Genomic DNA, 20,895 nt, shown 5'->3' with positions numbered 1-20,895 from the left:
CCATATGGTATGATCTGTTTTCATGAGCTTTTTTAAAATGGGTTCGCAAATCATGGTAAGCTTCGATATGAATCGGCTTATATACTGTACTTTGCCTAGAAATCCTCTAACCTCCTTCTCTGTCTGGGGTTGCGGCATTTCGATTAAAGCTTTGATCTTGGATGGATCAATTTCTATTCCCCTCTGGCTGACGACGTATCCCAGAAGCTTGCCTGATGTTACCCCAAATGCACATTTCTGAGGATTGAGTCTCATGTTGTACTTGCGCAATCTTAGGAAGAACTTGCGAAGGTTATCAATATGCCCTTTCCTATCCATGGACTTGACAATCATATCATCGACGTACACTTCTACTTCTTTATGCATCATGTCATGAAGCAAGGTGGTTGCAGTTCGTTGATATGTAGCTCCAACATTGATTAGCCCGAATGGCATAACAGTATAACAATATGTGCCCCATTGAGTAACGAAGGCTGTCTTATGCATGTCTTCTATGGCCATTTTGATCTGATTATACCCTGCATACCCGTCCATGTAGGATAACAACGCGTGATCTGCTGTATTATCTACCAATATGTCGATGTGTGGAAGAGGGAAGTCGTCTTTGGGACTTGCCTTGTTTAAGTCTCTAAAATCAACACAAACTCGGATTCGCCCATCTTTTTTGGGTACGGGGACTATGTTAGCCACCCAGTCTGAATACTCGGAAACTTTGATGAACCCGGCTTTGAATTGTTTATCGACTTTTTCTTTGATTTTAAGAGCCCATTCGGTCCTCATCCTACGAAGCTTCTGTTTTACGGGTTTGAAACCTGGTTTGATTGGAATTTGATGTTCTGCAATATCCCAGTCGATTCCTGGCATGTCCTTGTAAGACCAAGCGAAAACGTCCTTGAACTCGTGTAGGATGTCGATGAAATAGCCCTTTCAGTTAGGTTTAAGGTCGTCCTTATCCAATGTTCATGGGGTTCTAGTTCGGTTCCTGCATTAATGGGTTCAATGTTCTCTATAACTGGTGCCCCTTCCCCCTCCTGTAATATTTCTTTAACTATATGTTGGAGTATGTGTCCTCAACAATAGTGCGATCACATAATTAAATCTCATAATAAAAATACGGAAGGGATGATAAATTATATAGTCAACTGATCAATATTAATCATTAATGATTGGCTGACTAGAGTTTGACGTTACTGTCGTGTTGACGGTGGTGATCAGTTGATCCCTTAATGTCACACCTAAAGGATAAGACCCAAATAAATAATTAATTAATTGTATTCGTTACGGATTAATTAATCCCTTATTTATATGAGTTGAATTTTGTATATTATTGTAATGTGATTAAATAAGATTCAATTTAGTAGATTAATATATTAATTTACTAAATTATGTTGAGGTTTTATAAATATTTCGAGGTAGAGGTAATTAGTTATTTAAATTTACAAGAGATTGTAAATTTAACTAACTAGCTATTATGAGACCTATTATATGTTGATATAATGGTAAAATATTACTCAATAAGTTAAGTGGATATATGTTTATTAATCTGTCACATAATTGTCGTATGATCAAATTAATATTTAATTATGTAAGATAATTAAACATAAGACTATTAAGCATTTGTGGGATAAATATAATAAGTCAAAAATGGACCCATATATACTCAAGTGCACCGTCCAAAATGTGAGCATGCTTGAGTTTTTGGTTTTATCATTTTGTTGTTGGAGAGATGCTCCAATATCTTAGGCATGCTTTATTCATGCTATCCTACTACCTACACATAAATAATATTGCATAAGACAAAATGAGAAAACCAAAATGCTCTACAAAAGGAGCATTTGGACGACACATGGAGTAAGTGAGGAGAATAATTGTTGTTCTCATTTTACTCTACATTTCTCTCAAAATATCTCTCATGCAAATCCTCTAAACTCATATATACTCATTTTACTAATGTTTAACAAAAATGACTAGTGTAGCAATATTAGTTATATTAGTAATTATAAGGGAATATTACTGCTTAATGTCTAGTTAATATTAGTAGTAATTTTGGGTCAAATCTTGGGTGCAATCAAAAGGAGGGTTCCTAATATAGAGTCTTGGAGGATCATCCTAATACTTATCATAGCTCAAGAACAAGTGAAGGTAGGAGACCTTACTTGTGCCCATTTCGTGCCATTCAACAATGTAAGGAACATTGTTTTTCCTTCCTTATTCTTTTATTGTGTTATGCATGCAATAGATCCACTATGACAAATTTAATATGTTGATTAAATCACTATTAGAAATGTCTAATAATAGGTATATGAACCTAACAATTGGTATCAGAGCATATGATGTTGCATGCATAATCGATTTATAGTTTTTTCGAGTTATTAGTAACTTAATTAAAACTAAAAATTTGTGATTTATTAGATAAAGCCACGAAATCATAATGCATGTTGTATATTTTGGTCCTAAAATGTATTTAGGTATTTTTATGATTTATAGTATTTTATTGCTCATTTTAATGACTTTTAGTGATTTTATTGCATTTTAATGATTAAAATGGTATTTAAAATGCTCAAAATAGTTAAACTTAGTTTCTGACTTTGAAATTTTTATATCACCTCACATGAATATTTTATTTATTGTATGTAAAATTTCGTATAAATTTGATTTATTTTGCATGATTTATGATTTTTATGAGATAAAATTAATTAAATAGAGGTAAAATGGTTAAATATAATTAAACTTCGAAACAGGCCACGAAATTTTAATATGTTTTCACATGCATATTTTACTAATTGTGTGAAATTTAATATGAACTTGATTCATTTTGCATGATTTATGAATTTTTAGAGTAAAAATAACATAAATAGCGACTATTTTAGCAAAAATAGCTAAAACAAATTACATGGCATGATAAAATTATTTTAGGTTGCATTTATATCCCACTTATCAGATCTAAAGTTGTAAAATTGATTAGATTAATTTTTGTATGCTTTAGATGTTTTATTTGATAAAACCGATAAATCGCAACTACTTTTTTCTCGAAATAAATTCGAATATTTTAACCATGATTTTTGATATTATGAGTGTCATGGATATATTCCAGAATATTCAAAAATTTAAAATTCAAATTTTGAAATTATTGTAATTAAATTTAGATTTATTTCATAAATGTTATGATTTTGGGGTCAAAATGAGCATAAAATTATATCAAGTTGAATTATTGTCAAAAATTGAGTAATGACTAATTTTAGAGACCTAATAGTATTAGGATAATTAACTTGGATTAAAATTAGATTTTAGTATTAATTTACGATTTTAATAAGTTAAAAGTCGTGAATTTCCATAAAACCGGGTTATATGATCGATATAAGTTAAATAGGGAGATTTGACACATAATTTGACATGATAGACACATATTATAATGCTGCATATTTCATTGTTGAATGTCATATTTTATTTATGTAATTTTGAATTATGTAATTTTATCTTAGTATGGCTTTAGTTTTTAATCGATATTACCCGTAATGTAAGGGGATATTGATTCGGTTGTAATTTAATATGATATCGTATCACTTTTATTTTTACTAGTTTTTCACATTACAAATGTATAATAGGAATAGCTTTGTATTTTATTATTATTTGTAATTCCGGAGTTCCTTCAAGACGGTGCCATTCGAAAAGGCGTTCCGACAAAGACGATGTTCTTGGAAGGCGAGCCACTTGAAGATTCAAGGGACCAAAGAAGTTGGTTTCCGAATAATTTGTAATAGATTATTTAATTTTCTATTTTAGGAAGGCCATACTAGGAATTTATTATTTGTTTTGCATTTCATTTAATATGTTGCATGCATCACCAAATCACCATAACAACACATGCATATCATATCGAGTCTTCGACCGTGTCAATTATAATTATCGATAATTCAACTTGTAGCTCACTTAAAATTGATAAATAATGAATTGACAAGACCTTTACTTTTAAAAGATTAAGACTTAGCCTTACCAAATAGTAGGAGCCCATGAATCTCAATTTCATAAGGGGTACAATACGATTTTTCGGGGCTCTTCTATTGACGTTGGGTAAGTGGGCTAATAAGTATTTATTACACTCCAAAAGTTTGGTTGATCTCAACGAAGGTATTTTGCGACCGTAGCCGCAATAAGTTTGGGCTAAAGATGAATCTAATGTAAATTCATCGACTGAGAGTTCTAATTGTAGAATCGCTTAAGAAGGTTAACCCACCAAGTTATATTAGTAAATATGTAGAGGGCCCGTAGGCTCACATCCAACTTAATATGAATTTTGGATCTCGGAATCATTCATTATAGTTGGGTAGAGGTCAGTATATGAATGCTATACTTGTATTAATATTTACGAATATTATAACGATAAATGTTAATTAATTTCCTTCATATCCGTTTGTAGTTATCTTTTTTGCAATGGATTCATCCAACTCATTAACACCGATCACTATTGAATCATGTCACAAATCGTTCGATGAAATTTTCTCTCTAAACAACCTTGATACGACTAGATAAATTCATTTTGGCATTGGTTCCGATGGTATTCTTAACTTCATTACTTCTTCATCACCTCCTAACACAATTATTGTGAATAAGTCTTGTGAAGACAACCTCACTAACACCATGGGATCCTTGTCTTTGGAAGCAAGGAGAAATGAGAAAGCTAGTGGGAGTTTCACAAAAGGCTTGCCATCAAGAAGAGAAAATTCATGAAGAGGAAGAGAAATAAGAAGTCTAATTTAAACCATAAGGATTTATTAGCTAGTTGGACTACCAATAATATATGCCTTTATTGTCATGGCATGAGCCATTGGGTGAGGAATTGCCCCGTCTTTTTGGAAGATATCAATGTAGGCCTTGACACTCCACTCGGTAACATTTCTTCCGAAATCTTTGTTATTGATATAAATTATACTTCCACCTCAACGTGGGTATTGGATACCGGTTGTGGTTCTCACCTTTGTAATCAGGGGCTTAGAAATGTGGAAAAGCTAAACAAGGGTGATGTAGATCTCCGACTAGGAAATGGATCTAGGGTAGCCGCCACTGCAAGAGGGACTTATGTACTTGTTTTAGCTAATGACTTTGAGTTGTACTTACATAATTGTTATTTTGTACCTTCTTTATCGAAGAACATCGTTTCCGTTGCCTTGTTAGATATGGAAGGATTTTCTTTTGCTATTAAGAATAATTGTTGTGAAATTTCTAAGAATAACTTGGCCATAGGCCAAGGCACTTCAATTAATGGCATTTATGTTCTTGAAACTTTAAACTCGAGCAAAGATATCTATAACATACAATCCAAAAGACTCAAAACAAGTGATCCAAATGAATCATACATTTGGCATTGTCGATTAGGTCACGTAAACGAGAAACGCATCAAAAGGCTAGTGTCGACTGGAATTATTGGGCCATTTGATTTCCAATCATATGGAATATGCGAATCTTGTCTCCTTGACAAAATGATTCGTGCTCCCTTTAGTGGTAAAGGGACACGAGCAAGTGATTTATTGGGACTAATACATACCGATGTATGTGAACCAATGAGTATCACCGCTAGTGGAAATTATGACTACTTCGTCACTTTTACCGACGATTTAAGTAGACAGGGGTTTGTTTACTTAATCAAATATAAAAGTGAAGCTTTTGGGAAATTTAAAGAATTTCAAAAGGAAGTAGAGAACCAATTGAACAAAAAGATTAAAGCACTACGATCCGATCGTGGTTGAGAATATCTTAGCAATGAATTCGATTCTCACTTAAAAGATTGTAGTATTGTATCACAACTCACTCCACCGGGCACACCTCAACTCAATGGTGTTGCCGAAAGGAGGAATCGAACCCTACTAGATATGGTTCGATCTATGATGGGTCAAACGGATCTACCGGATTCATTTTGGGGTTTTGCAATTCTAACGACCATAAAATTTTTAAACCAATGTCCAACCAAAGCTGCAGATAAGACTCTATATGAGATATGGAAGGGAAAAGTCTCAAACTTACACTACTACAAATCCAGGCAACTACAACGCCCCTTTAACAACGTTTATGCACGAAAATCACAATAGACGTTGTAGAATGTATGGCGCGATTTTTACTAAACTTAATTACAACGGGTATGGTTATATAACCGTTGTTATACGTTTTAACAGCGGGTTAAATTTGCACAACCGTTGTTAATAATTTGGCGCAAAATTGGCGCGAAGTTAGTGAAAAGTAATCACAACGGGTATTTTTAAACCCGTTTTTAAAACTTGTTTGACAACGGTTGTTGATTTACAACCGTTGTTAAAACTTATTTAACAACGGTTGTTGTTTAACAACCGCTGTCAATACTTTCCATACTATAAACCACACAAACAAGATCGCTACGGACCACAAAACACATACATAACCTAACACAAACACAAACACAGACAAACACAAACACAGCAAACACACTTTCTTATCGTCTCTTTCTCTCTTTCTCATCGTCTCTTTCTCTCTTTCTCATCGTCGCTTTATCATCTCGCCGTCACTGTTGGTTTCATCGTCTCTTACTTTCTCTAATTATTAGGTAAATCTCGCCGTCACTGTTGGTTTCATCGTCTTTCATCGTCATTGTTTTCTATTTTTAATTATTTCATTTGCATGTATATATGATGGGTTTTTATCGATCATTATTATGTTATTATTCTCTTAATTAGCTCGTAAAACAAATTAAATTAAATAAAACAAAAAAGAAGCAAGATGATAGAGAGGAATGCATGATAAACTTAATTAATAATTCATTAATATATATATATATATATATATATATATATATATATATAAATACATAAATTAAAAAAAGAATTACATTTCTAAAAATGCAATTCTTATATTTTCATAGAGAGTCTTATTCTCTTCCATGATATCCCTCCTCTCCTCCTTAGCTATTTGGAGGTTTCGTTCAGCAGTTGCTATATCGTCATATAGCTGCAAAAACTGCTGCTCTGTCAAGCCATTTCTTTTGGCGTCCTTGAATGCGGCTTGAACATCCACAAGATAGCTCCTAAAACTGTCCTCGATGTGGAGCAACCGGCGGATGAAGTTGTTGTTGTGCTCGGTCATAGTAAGAGTTTTAAGGATGTAATCGTTCATTTTGTTGATGAACTTTGGAGTTGTTAGTTTGAAAGATTAATTAGGAGTTGGAGATTGTTTTAGCAGTTAGGGTTTGAAGATAGTGAGATAATGGAATGGTGGTTGAGATAATGTATGTATTTATACTAAGTAATGTGTCCTTTGAGTTGTTTTTTAATTAATATAATATATGCATGTTTAGGAAGTTGTGCCATAATCATCATATCTCCCTGCTTCAAATCTAATGTAAACCCTTCTCATTCCATATATTGTCCATTCATATGCACAGTACAGGGATGACAGTAATAATGCATGCATCTAGTAATATTTAATTTAATTTTTTTTTATTTTGTAAAAACAAACAACAACGGTTATGTAGATACAACCCGTTGTCTTTAGTTATAACGACGGTTCCTTGTAAATTAACCGTTGTTATAACTTTCCCACCAAAATTGAGTCACACTTTTAACAACGGGTTTTGATACTTAAAACCGTTGTTAATAGTTTTAACAACGGGTTGCTTAAGAAAACCAACCGTTGTTAAAACCTTTTACAATGGACGCTTTAACAACGTCCGCTTTTTTATATAACAACGGTTTTTAACCGTTGTTATAGCCTGTATCTGTAGTAGTGTTGTCATATATGAAAAATTGGGGTTGTGATTCTTATGTTAAGAATGTTAGAAATCTAGATCTCTTTACTAACATATTCATATATGTTATAATTTTAATTTAGTCATGTAGATACCTCATTTCTGCACCTCTCGCAAACCACCCGGTGATGATTGGGCCGCATGTTTGGTACGCGGAACGATTTGTGACAATTCGTAAGATTATCGTCAAGTGATTGCTCAAATATTAATGTCTACCTCTTAGTTGTCATCTACGTGCCGATACGGTCGTTTTGACAGTAATTAGAGTACATTTGGAGTCCGCGCCTAAAACCGTCTCCATTTTCTGATAACTGTTAAATCCCGAGTCAGAATGTTCTGGAATGTTCCGGATATTTCTATTCCATATTTCACAATCTTTATCTTTTGGTAAACAATTTCCCGTAATATTCACATAAGATATTAAGGAAAACCGAATTATTCCGTCCTACCATAACTTAAACACGGAAATCTTTCTTCCGCAGGAGGAAACCCCTTGGGAACAGACGCAGCATGTGTTGCGCCTCTTCCAAGAGACGCAGTGACTGCTGCGCCTCTTCCCAGGTCCTTTTCTGCGTAATTTTCGTATCTTTTTCACATCTCTCCGAGATTCACTTCCAAAGAGTCTCCGAAACCCTAATTCCTTCACGTGATTAGTATAAATAGGAGCCTTCGCTCCTCATATTTCTCACGCGAGTGTCCGCCCTTCTCTTCTCCCTTTGCATTCTAGACCTTTGTTCTTACTTTTTGGCATATACGTGCTTGAACATTCGACCACGTAAGCTCGGATCCTTCTGAGTACCAGCCTCGTTTGCATGACCGACCAACTTGACCAACTACACATCAATCAACTTAATTAATCTAATCGTTTTCCTCTTACGAGGGCACTTTCTTTGCATTCGCGTCGAGCATCACTAATCGATATCTTAGTCCTTCTCGTTTCATCAACATGTAAGTCTGAGGGTGTAAATCTCTCTTTTTATTTATTAGATTGTAATTATTGTATCACAATTGTAAGGTTTATGTCGAAAATACCTCGTTAAAACCGATTTCTAAACCATGCTTTAAAACCTCTTTTTTACGGATTTCCAGAAGACTAACCGTCGAGAAAGGACGCAAAGCAATCGCTGCGCCTCTTGAAAGGAGCGCAGTACCTGCTGCGCCTCTTCGTGAGGCTGCCGCAGTTCCTGCATCCTTTCTTCTTCCTTCGTCCTCTGTAAACTCGTTCGTTGTTTGCTCTTCATTTGTTTGTTCTTTAATTCTTCGTCATAATAGTCTGATATTTCATATGTATATTATTCATCATCTTTAACACATAATTCATCATAAATTCGACTTAAATCCCAAATAATCAATATTTGCAGGTTTTCGTCATTAAACTCAAATTCGGGTTTTAGAGGTTCGATTCATCAATATTGAGTCTCTGGAATTCATCGTTGACATATTTACATCTGTTATTTGTCATATCTATCATATATTCGTCGTTAATCCGTTGTATTTAACCTAATTAATTGATTTAGTTTGTTAATTTGTTAATAATTCTCATTAATCTTATATTAATTCGTTTATTTCCGTTTCATCCATGTTTTATTGTTTTATGACCATTAATCACACGTAAATAACCTACTAATCACTTTCATCCGAGTAAACAATTTAATCAATCATTAAATTCACCAACGAGTATTAACAACACGCAATTCCGGCTTCACATCCGATTGGTCAGAAGCAGAGACGCGGCGTCTCTCGTGCCTATTCAAAGGACGCAGCTTTGACTTTTTCTGCCTGTTCGGTTGAATTCTGTCCCTGAACTCAGTTGTTGCCTTGACCTAGTTTATTTAGCTTACGTATAATTAACTATTATTCGGATTATCACCTTCTGACTTGTTCGTAACTTTATTCTTTTGTTCCTTTTCTCAAATTATCCGTTTTAAAGGTATTTTCGACATAAATCGCTTAATCCAATGTAATTTTTGTAATTTTCATTATTGTAATCTTCTTTTGTTGTGTTTATCATTATTTCTTGTGTTATTTGAATGTTCTCACATACAAGCTTCGTATTCTGCAGCATTATTTGTCACCTCGAAGTCGAGTTTGACAGCAATCGGTGTATGCTCACCTTCAGGAGAAATGAGCAACACTCCTATTCCGAATCCTCTTAAGTTGGATGCTCCATCAAAGTATAGATCCCAGGAGTCTACATCTGTTTGAAGTATATCCTCGTCGGGAAATGACCAAGTATCTATGGTTTGTGCGTCGTTGATAGGATTTTCTGCGAAGAATTCGGCGACGGCGCGACCTTTTATAACTTTCAGTGGCACATATTTAAGGTCGAATTCTGAGAGCATCAGAGTCCATCTTGCCAGACGTCCGTTGAGGACGGGTTTCTCGAAGAGGTATTTGACTGGATCCATTTTGGAGTATATCTTGACGGAGTAGCTAAGCATGTAGTGGCGTAGCTTCTTCGTTGCCCACACAAGAGCGAGGCATGTCTTTTCGAGTTGTGAGTATTTGCACTCGTATTCCAAGAACTTCTTACTTAGATAGTAAATAGCTCTTTCTTCACTTCCTACAGTTTGAGCCAGCATAGCACCCATTGCGGTTTCAGTTACTGTGAGATATAAACCAAGAGGTTGATCTCGTTGTGGCGGCATGAGCACTGGTGGTTTAGCCAATATTTCTTTGATTCGGTCAAACGCCTTTTGACAATCATCATCCCACATGGTGTGGTCTGTTTTCTTGAGTTTCTTGAAGATAGGCTCACAAATCATCGTAAGTTTTGATATGAATCGACTTATGTACTGTACTTTTCCCAGGAATCCTCTGACTTCTTTTTCTGTTTGAGGTTTGAACTTAAATCCTACTTCGACCTATTGTTTGCTAACTTAATTGTTCACCGACTTAGTATTAATTCTCACGTGCTAGGATTAAAACTTGGATGTTGCATTGCATGCATATAATCGACGATATATCGAGTACGAATAACTTCCCTAATCATTAGTAGAGGCCGCTATCGAGGCGGACGGGATTAGGTGTTCGATCAAAAGAGCTTACTAATACGTACCCTCACCCCTTACTCCAGATATCTGTGAACACCCGTGTTCATTGGCATCCACGAGAGTCATTCTAGACATAGAATGCTATGGGTAACGATTGCGTAGTGTTCATGTCACTACTTTGTGTCTTGACATGACACGAGGTATTCGAACGGTTCCAATTTCCCATAAAAATTGGTGGCGACTCGATACAAAATGCAAACGCTTGTTTCTCTTCTCTCCCAAGCGCCCCCGTGGGCCCCCGCTGTCCATAGTTTGGCGACTCCGCTGGGGATAATACACTTACGTGTAGCAAGGGTGAAACTTGAACAAGGTTAGGGAATAGTTTGTATAAGACAATTGTCGGTTTTCATAACTCGGTCTTCCTAGATCGTTTTATTCGGCCTTCCTAGGCCCAACCCAACCCATTCGACCAATCGTCCCATCTAAACGGTCCTAATTCTTATTTGGGCCTAAGGATGGATAGCGATTGACGTCATCCATACCATGGTACTTACTCTTGTTTGTATCAAGGGCCTTCACTACTTGAGGAAATGGACTAGGAATCGGCCTTACTCTTGTTTGGTACGAGCCTCTCCACAGACTTCGGGTTTGATGGTTCGGTATGGCAACCCACCCTTTAAACCAAAACCCTTTTAAATGCACTCAGCATCCCGTTATAATGCTTGTATAAATGTTTGTATATTACGTGATCACCTTTTCTAAACAAAACCATGACGATTTTTCAAAAATCAAAACCCTTTTTTTTTAATCAAAATTTTGAAATAGGCCTTCAATTAGCGCAAAATCCAGTCAAAACTCTGTCCGTTTGTCGTGTCAAAATTCGGGCCACAAAGCCCATTTCAAAACCTCACTTTGAGTCCACTCCTACAACTACACTATAGTTGACTAGGACACACATTTTCAAAAACCTTGTCTTTCTTCAAAGCTCACTCAACACAAGTGGCACACACCCACTTCACGAGTCAAAACATTTCTTCTTTTAGCAAGTGTGTTAGAATGGTCGATCGTGTTTTGATTCGTCGCCGATCTCTTATCCAGTTTTCAAGATGCCTTGATCCAGCGAAACAAACCTCCACCAACTTCAAGATGGTAATGATCGAATCCTAGCCGCGCTAGCCCAAATACAAGTTACCCAAGACCAAGTCTATGACCGCCTTGAGCTCATCGAGGGCCGTATCTATGCCGTAGAGGGAAGGTTGCCCCCTCATGAAAGTGAAGTACTAGGTGACTCCGGTAATGAATCCAAGGATGAAAATCCTCTCATGGGGATCACTGTAGCTGAGAAAAGACTCCAATACTTAGAGGAGCAATTGATGTACCTTAAGGGGGATGACATTTATAGGGAGAACAATCGCAAGTATGAGGCCGTCAATTCCAAATTGCCAACCAACTTCAATATGACGGATATCCCTAAATTCAAGGGACACGAGAATCCTTTGAACCACATCCGTGCCTTCAAAGATTATATGTCTATCAAAGGCATCAAACCCGAGATGTTCTTAAGGATCTTTCCTTCATCTCTTGACACCATCCCGAAGCAATGGTTCTACTCCTTAGATCACAAGAAGGTCGCTACTTGGGAAGATGCCGCAATCGAGTTTTCTAAACAATATGCGGATAATGTCGAGATCCAAGTAAACATGCATACTCTAGAGGTTCTTACCCAAAATGACAAAGAAGGATTCACCGACTTCCTAAGTAGGTGGAGGAAGACTAGTACCCAACTGGCTGAACGCCCGGATGAGGCTACCCTTGTGGAGAAGTTTGTGGATAATCTCAAACCCATCTATGCCAATCATTTGAGGTACCAAAACATCAAAACTTTTAAGGACTTGACCGTACTAGGGACAAGGATTGAAGATGACATCTGTAAAGGACTCTTGTCCAAAACGGTAGGTCGAGGATATCAAGGTTCAACAAGTCGTTCATACGGCTCTACTAGCAAAACCGATGAAGTTAACCTTCTCGAGCCATCCAAGAAAAGTATCCCACCAAGGAAATTCACAAATCTTGGGGACACGTACTCCAACGCTCTAAAAAGGTTAATGAAGCAAGGCAAACTCCAACCCATTGGACCTACTCCCGAACCCGAAAGGAAATCCAAATTCTGGGACGAGAACTCGATCTTGTGAATACCATAGGGGCAAGGGGCACGACACGAGAAAAATGCTACAAGTTGAAAAACGTGCTTCAAGACATGATTGAAGATGGTCGATTGCCAATACCACCGGGAGGTAAACCCAACAACACTCAGAATCCTCTTGGAGTTCTAGTGATTACAAGTGATGAATCTACCTTAGATTGCTCACACCTTATTTCTCCAATCGAAAATGAAGTCTACGCAATCGAGAATGAAGGGTTCTACTCTACTATCTCCCCTACCATTTGCGACTTCATCATATGGGCAAGGAGTGTAGATGGGCAAGTTTGGGAATTAGAAAATATGGTGACAACTTTACGCGATCCCAACGCAACACCCAAAGAACATGTGCCACTAATCTTCTCTCAAAATGCTACTATGCAAGAAGTAGTCACCGTGGTTGATAAACTAGTTGACCAAATCATACGACTGGAAGATGAAATCATGAGAATGAGAGAGCTAACTGCAATCAATGGAGTTTGGGCCGACGATGATAAGGACGAGTATCTCATTGAAAACTCCCTAGTCAAAGAAATAGTCCAAAATGGTGAAGACCAAGATGTAGACCACCTAACTCGCTCGGGTTGTCCATATCAAAGCACTACTCAAAACGGTCCAACCAACGTTGTCACACCAAATGATAACGAAGAGGACTCCACTGACCATTTGCTCAAGCAATTACAGAAGACGAAGGCTGATCTTACAGTCTGGCAATTAGTAGCAAGCTCATTCCCACATCGCCAAGCTTTACTGCAAGCTTTGGCCAAACTAAATGTAGCACATAACTCGACGCCCGAAGATGTAGTCAACTTGGTCTTCCAAGAATCACCAAAGCTAAGTTCCTATTACTTTCTCAGACGAAGATTTGCCATCTTTTGGCGCCAGTCACAATTTAGCTCTTTACATCATTGTCATTTGTCTAAAGAAGAACGTGCCAATGACCTTGGTAGATGATGGCTCCGCGGTCAACGTCATACCCCTCAAAACGGCATACAAGTTAGGCATGAAAGAGTCGGATTGGACCCCTACCAATCAAGGTGTGCGTGCATACGATGGTACACGACGAAAGGTGGTAGGACTTATTAACCTAACCATAGCCACAGGGCCAATTGAACGAAAGGTTAACTTCCAAATAGTGGACATTGAAGCTTCCTTCAACATACTTCTGGGAAGGCCGTGGATTCACGCTTCCAAAGCGGTAACATCCACCCTTCATCAAAAGATCAAGATCCCACTAAATGGCAAAGTAGTGACGATCACTTCGTCACCCATCAAGGCAATAATCGAAAAACAATCGAACAATCAAGTCCTGCACGGATCCGTATACGAACTTGGAGGCTTCCAAAGTATAAGCGTCATAGAAAGTGAGTTGGCACCCTTATACTATGATCCCTACTCCAACTTGGTGGTCAACCACATGCTCAAAACCCAAGGATACTTCCCTGGAATGCCTTTGAACCCTACTCGAAGAAACACCTTCGCACCATACAAGGAACGCAACTCAAAGAGGATACCACTTGGACTAGGGTACAAACCCACTAAAGAAGAGGTTCTCGAAATGCTTGCCCAAGTCCAAAACCGCAAGCATGTAGGAGTCCAAATGAGACCCTATCTCCCCACTTTAAATGGGTACTTTGTTCAAGAAGGAAGTCTAGAACTCTTTCACGGATTTCCCGAGCCATGGCATTATCTCGAGAGGAAGCTAGCCGGAATCGAGATCTTTCACGATTGCTACTTTATCCCTCCAGAAACGGTTTCTACCGTCAAAACCCGTCAAGCACCTAGCTTAGACGAACAAGCCGTTAGCCTATTGTTTGGAGAAGATCGATTTGTCAGGGCCGCCCAGGATGAGATCATTACCATGATACTTCAAGACGATCGCTTCAACCCCACCGCGTTAATCACAGAAACCAACGCAAGACAGCTGAAAGGATGGAGAAAATCGATCAAGTGGACCAACAATCAAGGAAGACTCTTCAAGCTCACCACTAGAGAAGGAGAGATGTTCAAAGGAGAACCAGAAGACGATGAGTTCGAGTCGGAGTCGGAGTCAGAGTCGGAGTCTAGAGAAGTCATTAGAGAGTCTCCTCCTGTCGTCATCCCTACTCCCTTTATTTCTCCTAGCTTAGCCTCGAGTAGTCACAGTAGTTCGGAAAATGCCCCAACCACTGTCCCTTTGCCGCCACTGACCATGGATCAGTTGGCTTCTTTGTTTCAACTATACTCAAATTTTAATATGAATAAATCAGGTTCTGCTTACTCTTTGTGTTATCTTGAGTGCATTGCATTTACGATGATACTGAGGATGACCAAGACCCAGACTCGATCGAAATACCTCCGTACATAGCCAAAGAAATACTACAGGAAGGGGAAGGGGGACCAGTAATAGAAGACACCGATCCCATCAATGTAGGAACCGAACTAGAACCCCAAGAACTTAGGTTAGGGACTACCTTGAGCTCTACCGAAAGGGCCGATTTCATAAACCTCCTAAACGAATTCAAAGACGTTTTCGCTTGGTCCTACAAAGACATGCCAGGGATCGACAGGGATATCGCTGAACATAGAATTCCGATTAAGCCAGGTTTTAAACCTGTGAATCAGAAGCTTCGACGATTGAGGACAGAATGGGCTCTCAAGATTAAAGAAGAAGTTGACAAACAATTCAAAGCTGGGTTCATCAAAGTTTCTGAGTATTCTGACTGGGTAGCCAACATAGTACCTGTGCCCAAAAAGGATGGGAGAATCCGTGTTTGTGTTGACTTTTGAGACTTAAACAAAGCAAGTCCAAAAGATGACTTCCCTCTACCTCACATCGACATATTAGTGGACAACACTGCTGACCACGCGTTACTATCCTTCATGGATGGATATGCGGGTTATAATCAAATCAAAATGGCCATAGAATATATGCATAAGACCGCCTTCGTCACTCAATGGGGAACCAATTGTTATACGGTCATGTCGTTTGGATTGATCAACGCCGGAGCTACATATCAACGCACCGTAACTACACTCTTACATGACATGATGCACAAAGAAGTTGAGGTATACGTAGATGGCATGATTGTCAAATTCAAGGAAAGAGAGGGGCATATTGCGAACCTTCGCAAGTTCTTCGCAAGGCTACGAAAGTACAACATGAGGCTCAATCCTCAGAAATGCACATTCGGGGTAACATCTGGCAAACTCCTGGGATACGTCGTTAGTCAAAGAGGTATAGAAATAGATCCTTCCAAAATCAAAGCTCTTATCGAAATGCCACAACCTCAAACAGAAAAAGAAGTCAGAGGATTCCTGGGAAAGGTGCAGTATGTAAGTCGATTCATATCGAAACTTACAATGATTTGTGAGCCTATCTTCAAGAAACTCAAGAAAACAGACCACACCATGTGGGACGACGATTGTCAGAAGGCGTTTGACCGAATAAAAGAGATATTGGCTAAACCACCAGTGCTCATGCCGCCACAACGAGATCAACCTCTTGGTTTATATCTCACAAGAATCAAACTTGACCATGGGTGCCATGTTGGCTCAAACAGTAGGAAGTGAAGAAAGGGCTATCTACCACCTTAGTAAGAAGTTCCTGGAGTACGAGTTCAAATATTCACAACTCGAAAAGACATGCCTCGCTCTTGTGTGGGCAACGAAGAAGCTACGCCATTACATGCTTAGCTACTCCGTCAAAATATACTCCAAAATGGATCCAGTCAAATACCTCTTCGAGAAACCTGTCCTCAACGGACGCCTAGCAAGATGGACCCGATGCTCTCGAATTCGACCTCAAATACGTGCCACTGAAGGTTATTAAAGGGCGCGCCGTCACCGAGTTCTTCGCAGAAAATCCCATCAATGACGCACAAACGATAGACACTTGGTCATTTCCAGACGAGGATATACTCCAAACTGATGTAGATCCCTGGGACCTTTACTTTGATAGAGCATCAAACTTGAGAGGATTCGGAATAGGAGTGTTGCTCATTTCTCCTGAAGGCGAGCATACACCAATTGCTGTCAAACTCGAGTTCGAGGTGACAAACAACGCTGCAGAATACGAAGCTTGTCTCATTGGACTACAAGCGGCAGTGAGCTTAGGCATTAAAAACCTCCGAGTACATGGGGATTCATCACTGATCATCAACCAAGTTACAGGATCTTGGAAAATTCAAAGCGAAAGCCTCGCACCTTATCAGGCTAGAATAGACCAAGTCGCTCAATTCTTTGATCACGTAACCTACCTACACCTACCTCGGGAAGAAAATCAATTTGCAGACGCTCTTGCGAAACTGCATCTTTGATTAATATGCCAGATCACATGGTGGAAATGCCTTTGTGCATTGAACGAAGGTCAGAGCCGGCTTATGTCCACCAAATCACCGATGAAGAAGAGATCGCGCAGGAACCCTGGTTCCAAGCAATCCTGAATTTTAAGCTCAATGGTACCTATCCACCCGATATGGACAAGAGGGGACAACGTGCTATACGCCTATTCGCTTCCCAATACGTTCTCATGCAAGGAGAATTATACAAAAGAACACCTCTTGGTGTAATCTTACGTTGCCTTGATCATTCACAGGCGCGAAAGGTAATGGAAGAAGTCCACGACGGAGAATGCGGTCCTCACATGAGTGGCCCCATGATGGCAAAGAAAATCATACGTTTGGGGTATTATTGGACCACAATGGAATCCGATTGCATCAAATATGTAAGACATTGCCACAATTGCCAAATCTTCGGGAATGTACAACATGTCCCTCCTTCATTGCTCTATACAATGACGTCTCCCTGGCCATTTTCTGCATGGGGAATTGACATAATCGGGAAGATAACCCCGGCCGGAACGGGAGGTCACTGTTTCATTCTAGTAGCAATTGACTATTTCACCAAATGGGTAGAAGCGGCTTCCTACACTAGTCTTACAGCTAAAAATGTGGCAAAGTTCATACAAAACAACATCATCTGTCGATATGGTTGCCCACATGAGATCATTAGCGATAACGGATCACATTTCCAAGCTGAGACCGAGCAATTGCTAGCCAAATACAAGATTAGGCATCACCACTCTTCGCCCTATAGACCACAGACTAACGGCGGGGTAGAGGCGGCAAACAAGAATGTTGTTACGATTCTCAAGAAAATGATTGACAACTATAGAGATTGGCCAAGAAAGATACCCTTTGCTTTGTGGGGGTATCGTACATCTGTTAGGACGCCCACTGGGGCTACTCCTTTCTATTTGACCTACGGCATAGAAGCTGTACAACCAGTCGAGCTAGAAATACCATCCTTGCGTATTTTACTAGAAAGTCAAATCCCGAAAGCCGATTGGAAGAGGGATAAATATGAAGAACTCATCCTCCTGGATGAAAGTAGGTTACGCTCCTTGCATAATGTCCAAACATATCAAGCACGTATCAAACGAGCTTTCAACAAAAGGGTTAGGCCAAAAAACATCAAAGAAGGAGACTTAGTGCTCAAATCAGTTAGAGCTCTTCTACCTGTTGACCCACGGGGAAAATTCAAACCTAATTGGGCCGGACAATTTCTAGTCAAATCCATACTCCCAGGGGGTGCGGTTAGAATCACAGACCTAGATGGGAATGAGTTTTCGAACCCAACAAACCTTGACCAACTAAAACGGTACTATGCCTAGAATAGGAATAAAAACGCGCCTCGCGTAACCCCACGTGTCGCTCTTGTGGCACTAAATAAACGGCCCCTGGCCAAGCTGAAATAAGCTAATGTCACTGTGCTCTTGCATTTTAACAAATTTGTCATCCTCATATCATCAAATAAACTAAATTTGCACCTTCAGAGTAAGCAAAAAGCTCATGCTTATTTTCTAAGTTCATTACAAGCTCTTGCTTAGAACAATTATTCTTTTACATTTACTCGAACTACGCGCAAGGGTTTGATTTCATTTTTTTAAGTGAATACGTAGGCAATCCTTCACAAGATTCAACCCGTTATATCTAAAATGTAAATAGAAGGACATTTGCACTGCATTTGGAATTCGACAAGAATAATAAATAGAAAATCACAACTGTTTCATAACCACTTAACCTTTTTTAAATTATTTCATCCATTTTCTAATAATAATAGTAAGCTACATAATAAAAATAAAATAGGCTAGGATTCTAAAAACCCCACCTTTTATTATAACAATAAATAATAATAATAATCAAATAATAAATAAAGACTCGGGCTATTCCTCCATCTTCCCCTTGCCCTTGTCATTCTTGTCATATTTCTTGTCACGACCTCGAGCCGGACGCTCTTGTGCCACTTCAGACCTAATCACCAACGGTCTTTCTCGAGGCCTAGACTTTCCATTCTTGCTAATCACCATTTCCGCGACAGGAGTAGTCTTTGGTTTCTTCGAAGGATGAACAACTTGAAACTCGGCTTCTTCTTCTCCCTCTGTCAGATGCTTCTCTTTCTCTTTCTCTACCTCGCGCACCTTGTAGTCAACGGGCTCGCGCTTCCTCAATCTCTCACGCTCTTCCGGAGTAGTAGCCTTTCTCCATCGCAGATAAGAATCCGACACCCACAAGGCATTAGCGGAGAAATTCAAGAACCACATGTTTCTTTGGGTCCATTTAATGGCCCACTCTCTTCGGCTCTCTGTAGTAAGCGCCATAGCAGTCTGCGGGACGGTATCAAGTTTCGGGATCGTCTGTTTCAGCCCAACTTGTCTCATCAGCCTTTCCGGGAAGATGCACACCATAAACTCCAATCCAGGAATGCGCACGGACCTAGTGGGATCCAAAGAAGACACTTCGGTGACGGATTTGAGGTGCCACCACGGTACGACCCACCTAATCAACGGGCCATCATCGCTCTTCAGTTTGTTCTTCCAGTAATCACAGACCCGAGTGAAGTCCACCATATACAACCTCGTCCTCATCGCAATCGAGCGGGCATGATAGGAAAAAACATGAACTGGGTGGCTCGATCAATCGGAGCCGTTCCATAAGCCAAACCTACCAAAAGCGGTGATAAGCACAAAACTAGGTGTCGTAAAAAGCTAGAATTAACCTACCAAATTAACAATTTATAAGCCAAACTATACTCTAGACTACTCTAAATGATAAAGTAATATAGTGCAAGTAAGGGTCGGTCCCAAGAGAAGGTCTTTTAAGCTAAAAACTTGAAATGTAAACTATTGACTACTAATGACAAAGCTATAGACAAACAATGGTTATTCACAATGGCAAACAATAGAGAGACATGTAAAAGGGGGGTTTTTGAGTTGATTGGTAACATGGAACAAAGTAAAATTTGCAAACTTGGTCTAACAAGCAATACAACAAACACTTGGTGAGTAAGATGATTCAATAATTAAAAGGGACTTGGTGCAATTCTTCCTTTGTAACCAATAATGGTAAAGTTTAACTCTTTAACTACTCTCCTCTTAATTTCTACCCAATACTTTCAAGTCAAGATGATAACATACACAAATTAAACCATCTATGTATATTCTTCAAGTTTAACCAACAATTCATTAAACCATGAGTGCAAGTTAAGCATGAGCATTAAAGATAAGCCAAGACAAGAAGCTAGGATCAATTCTCACAAGATTAAACCATACAAATGAGAAAAAACATGAAATTTCCTACTTATTGCATGAATCCTTTAAACCAAATCAACATACAACAAGCTTGCTCCAAACAATCCTAGACAAATTAAACAATTTCTCTAGAATTTGCAATAGTTGAACAAATAAGAAGCATGGATGGCCAACCCAAACATAAATTCATTCAACATGAAGATTAAGCATAAGGAAAGATCATTAGATAAATAAAAGGAGATTAAAAGAGTCTTACAATACCAAAGTTGGAGACTTTGGATGAATTACACCAAGAAAGGAAGGATTTAGCCTTCCATAGTCTTCAAAACCCAAAGAAATAAAGAAAGATTACAACTTTGCATCA

The sequence above is a fragment of the Silene latifolia genome, chromosome 10 (assembly GCF_048544455.1).
Source record: "Silene latifolia isolate original U9 population chromosome 10, ASM4854445v1, whole genome shotgun sequence".
Lineage (NCBI taxonomy): Eukaryota > Viridiplantae > Streptophyta > Magnoliopsida > Caryophyllales > Caryophyllaceae > Silene > Silene latifolia.
This window is presented reverse-complemented; position numbering follows the sequence as displayed.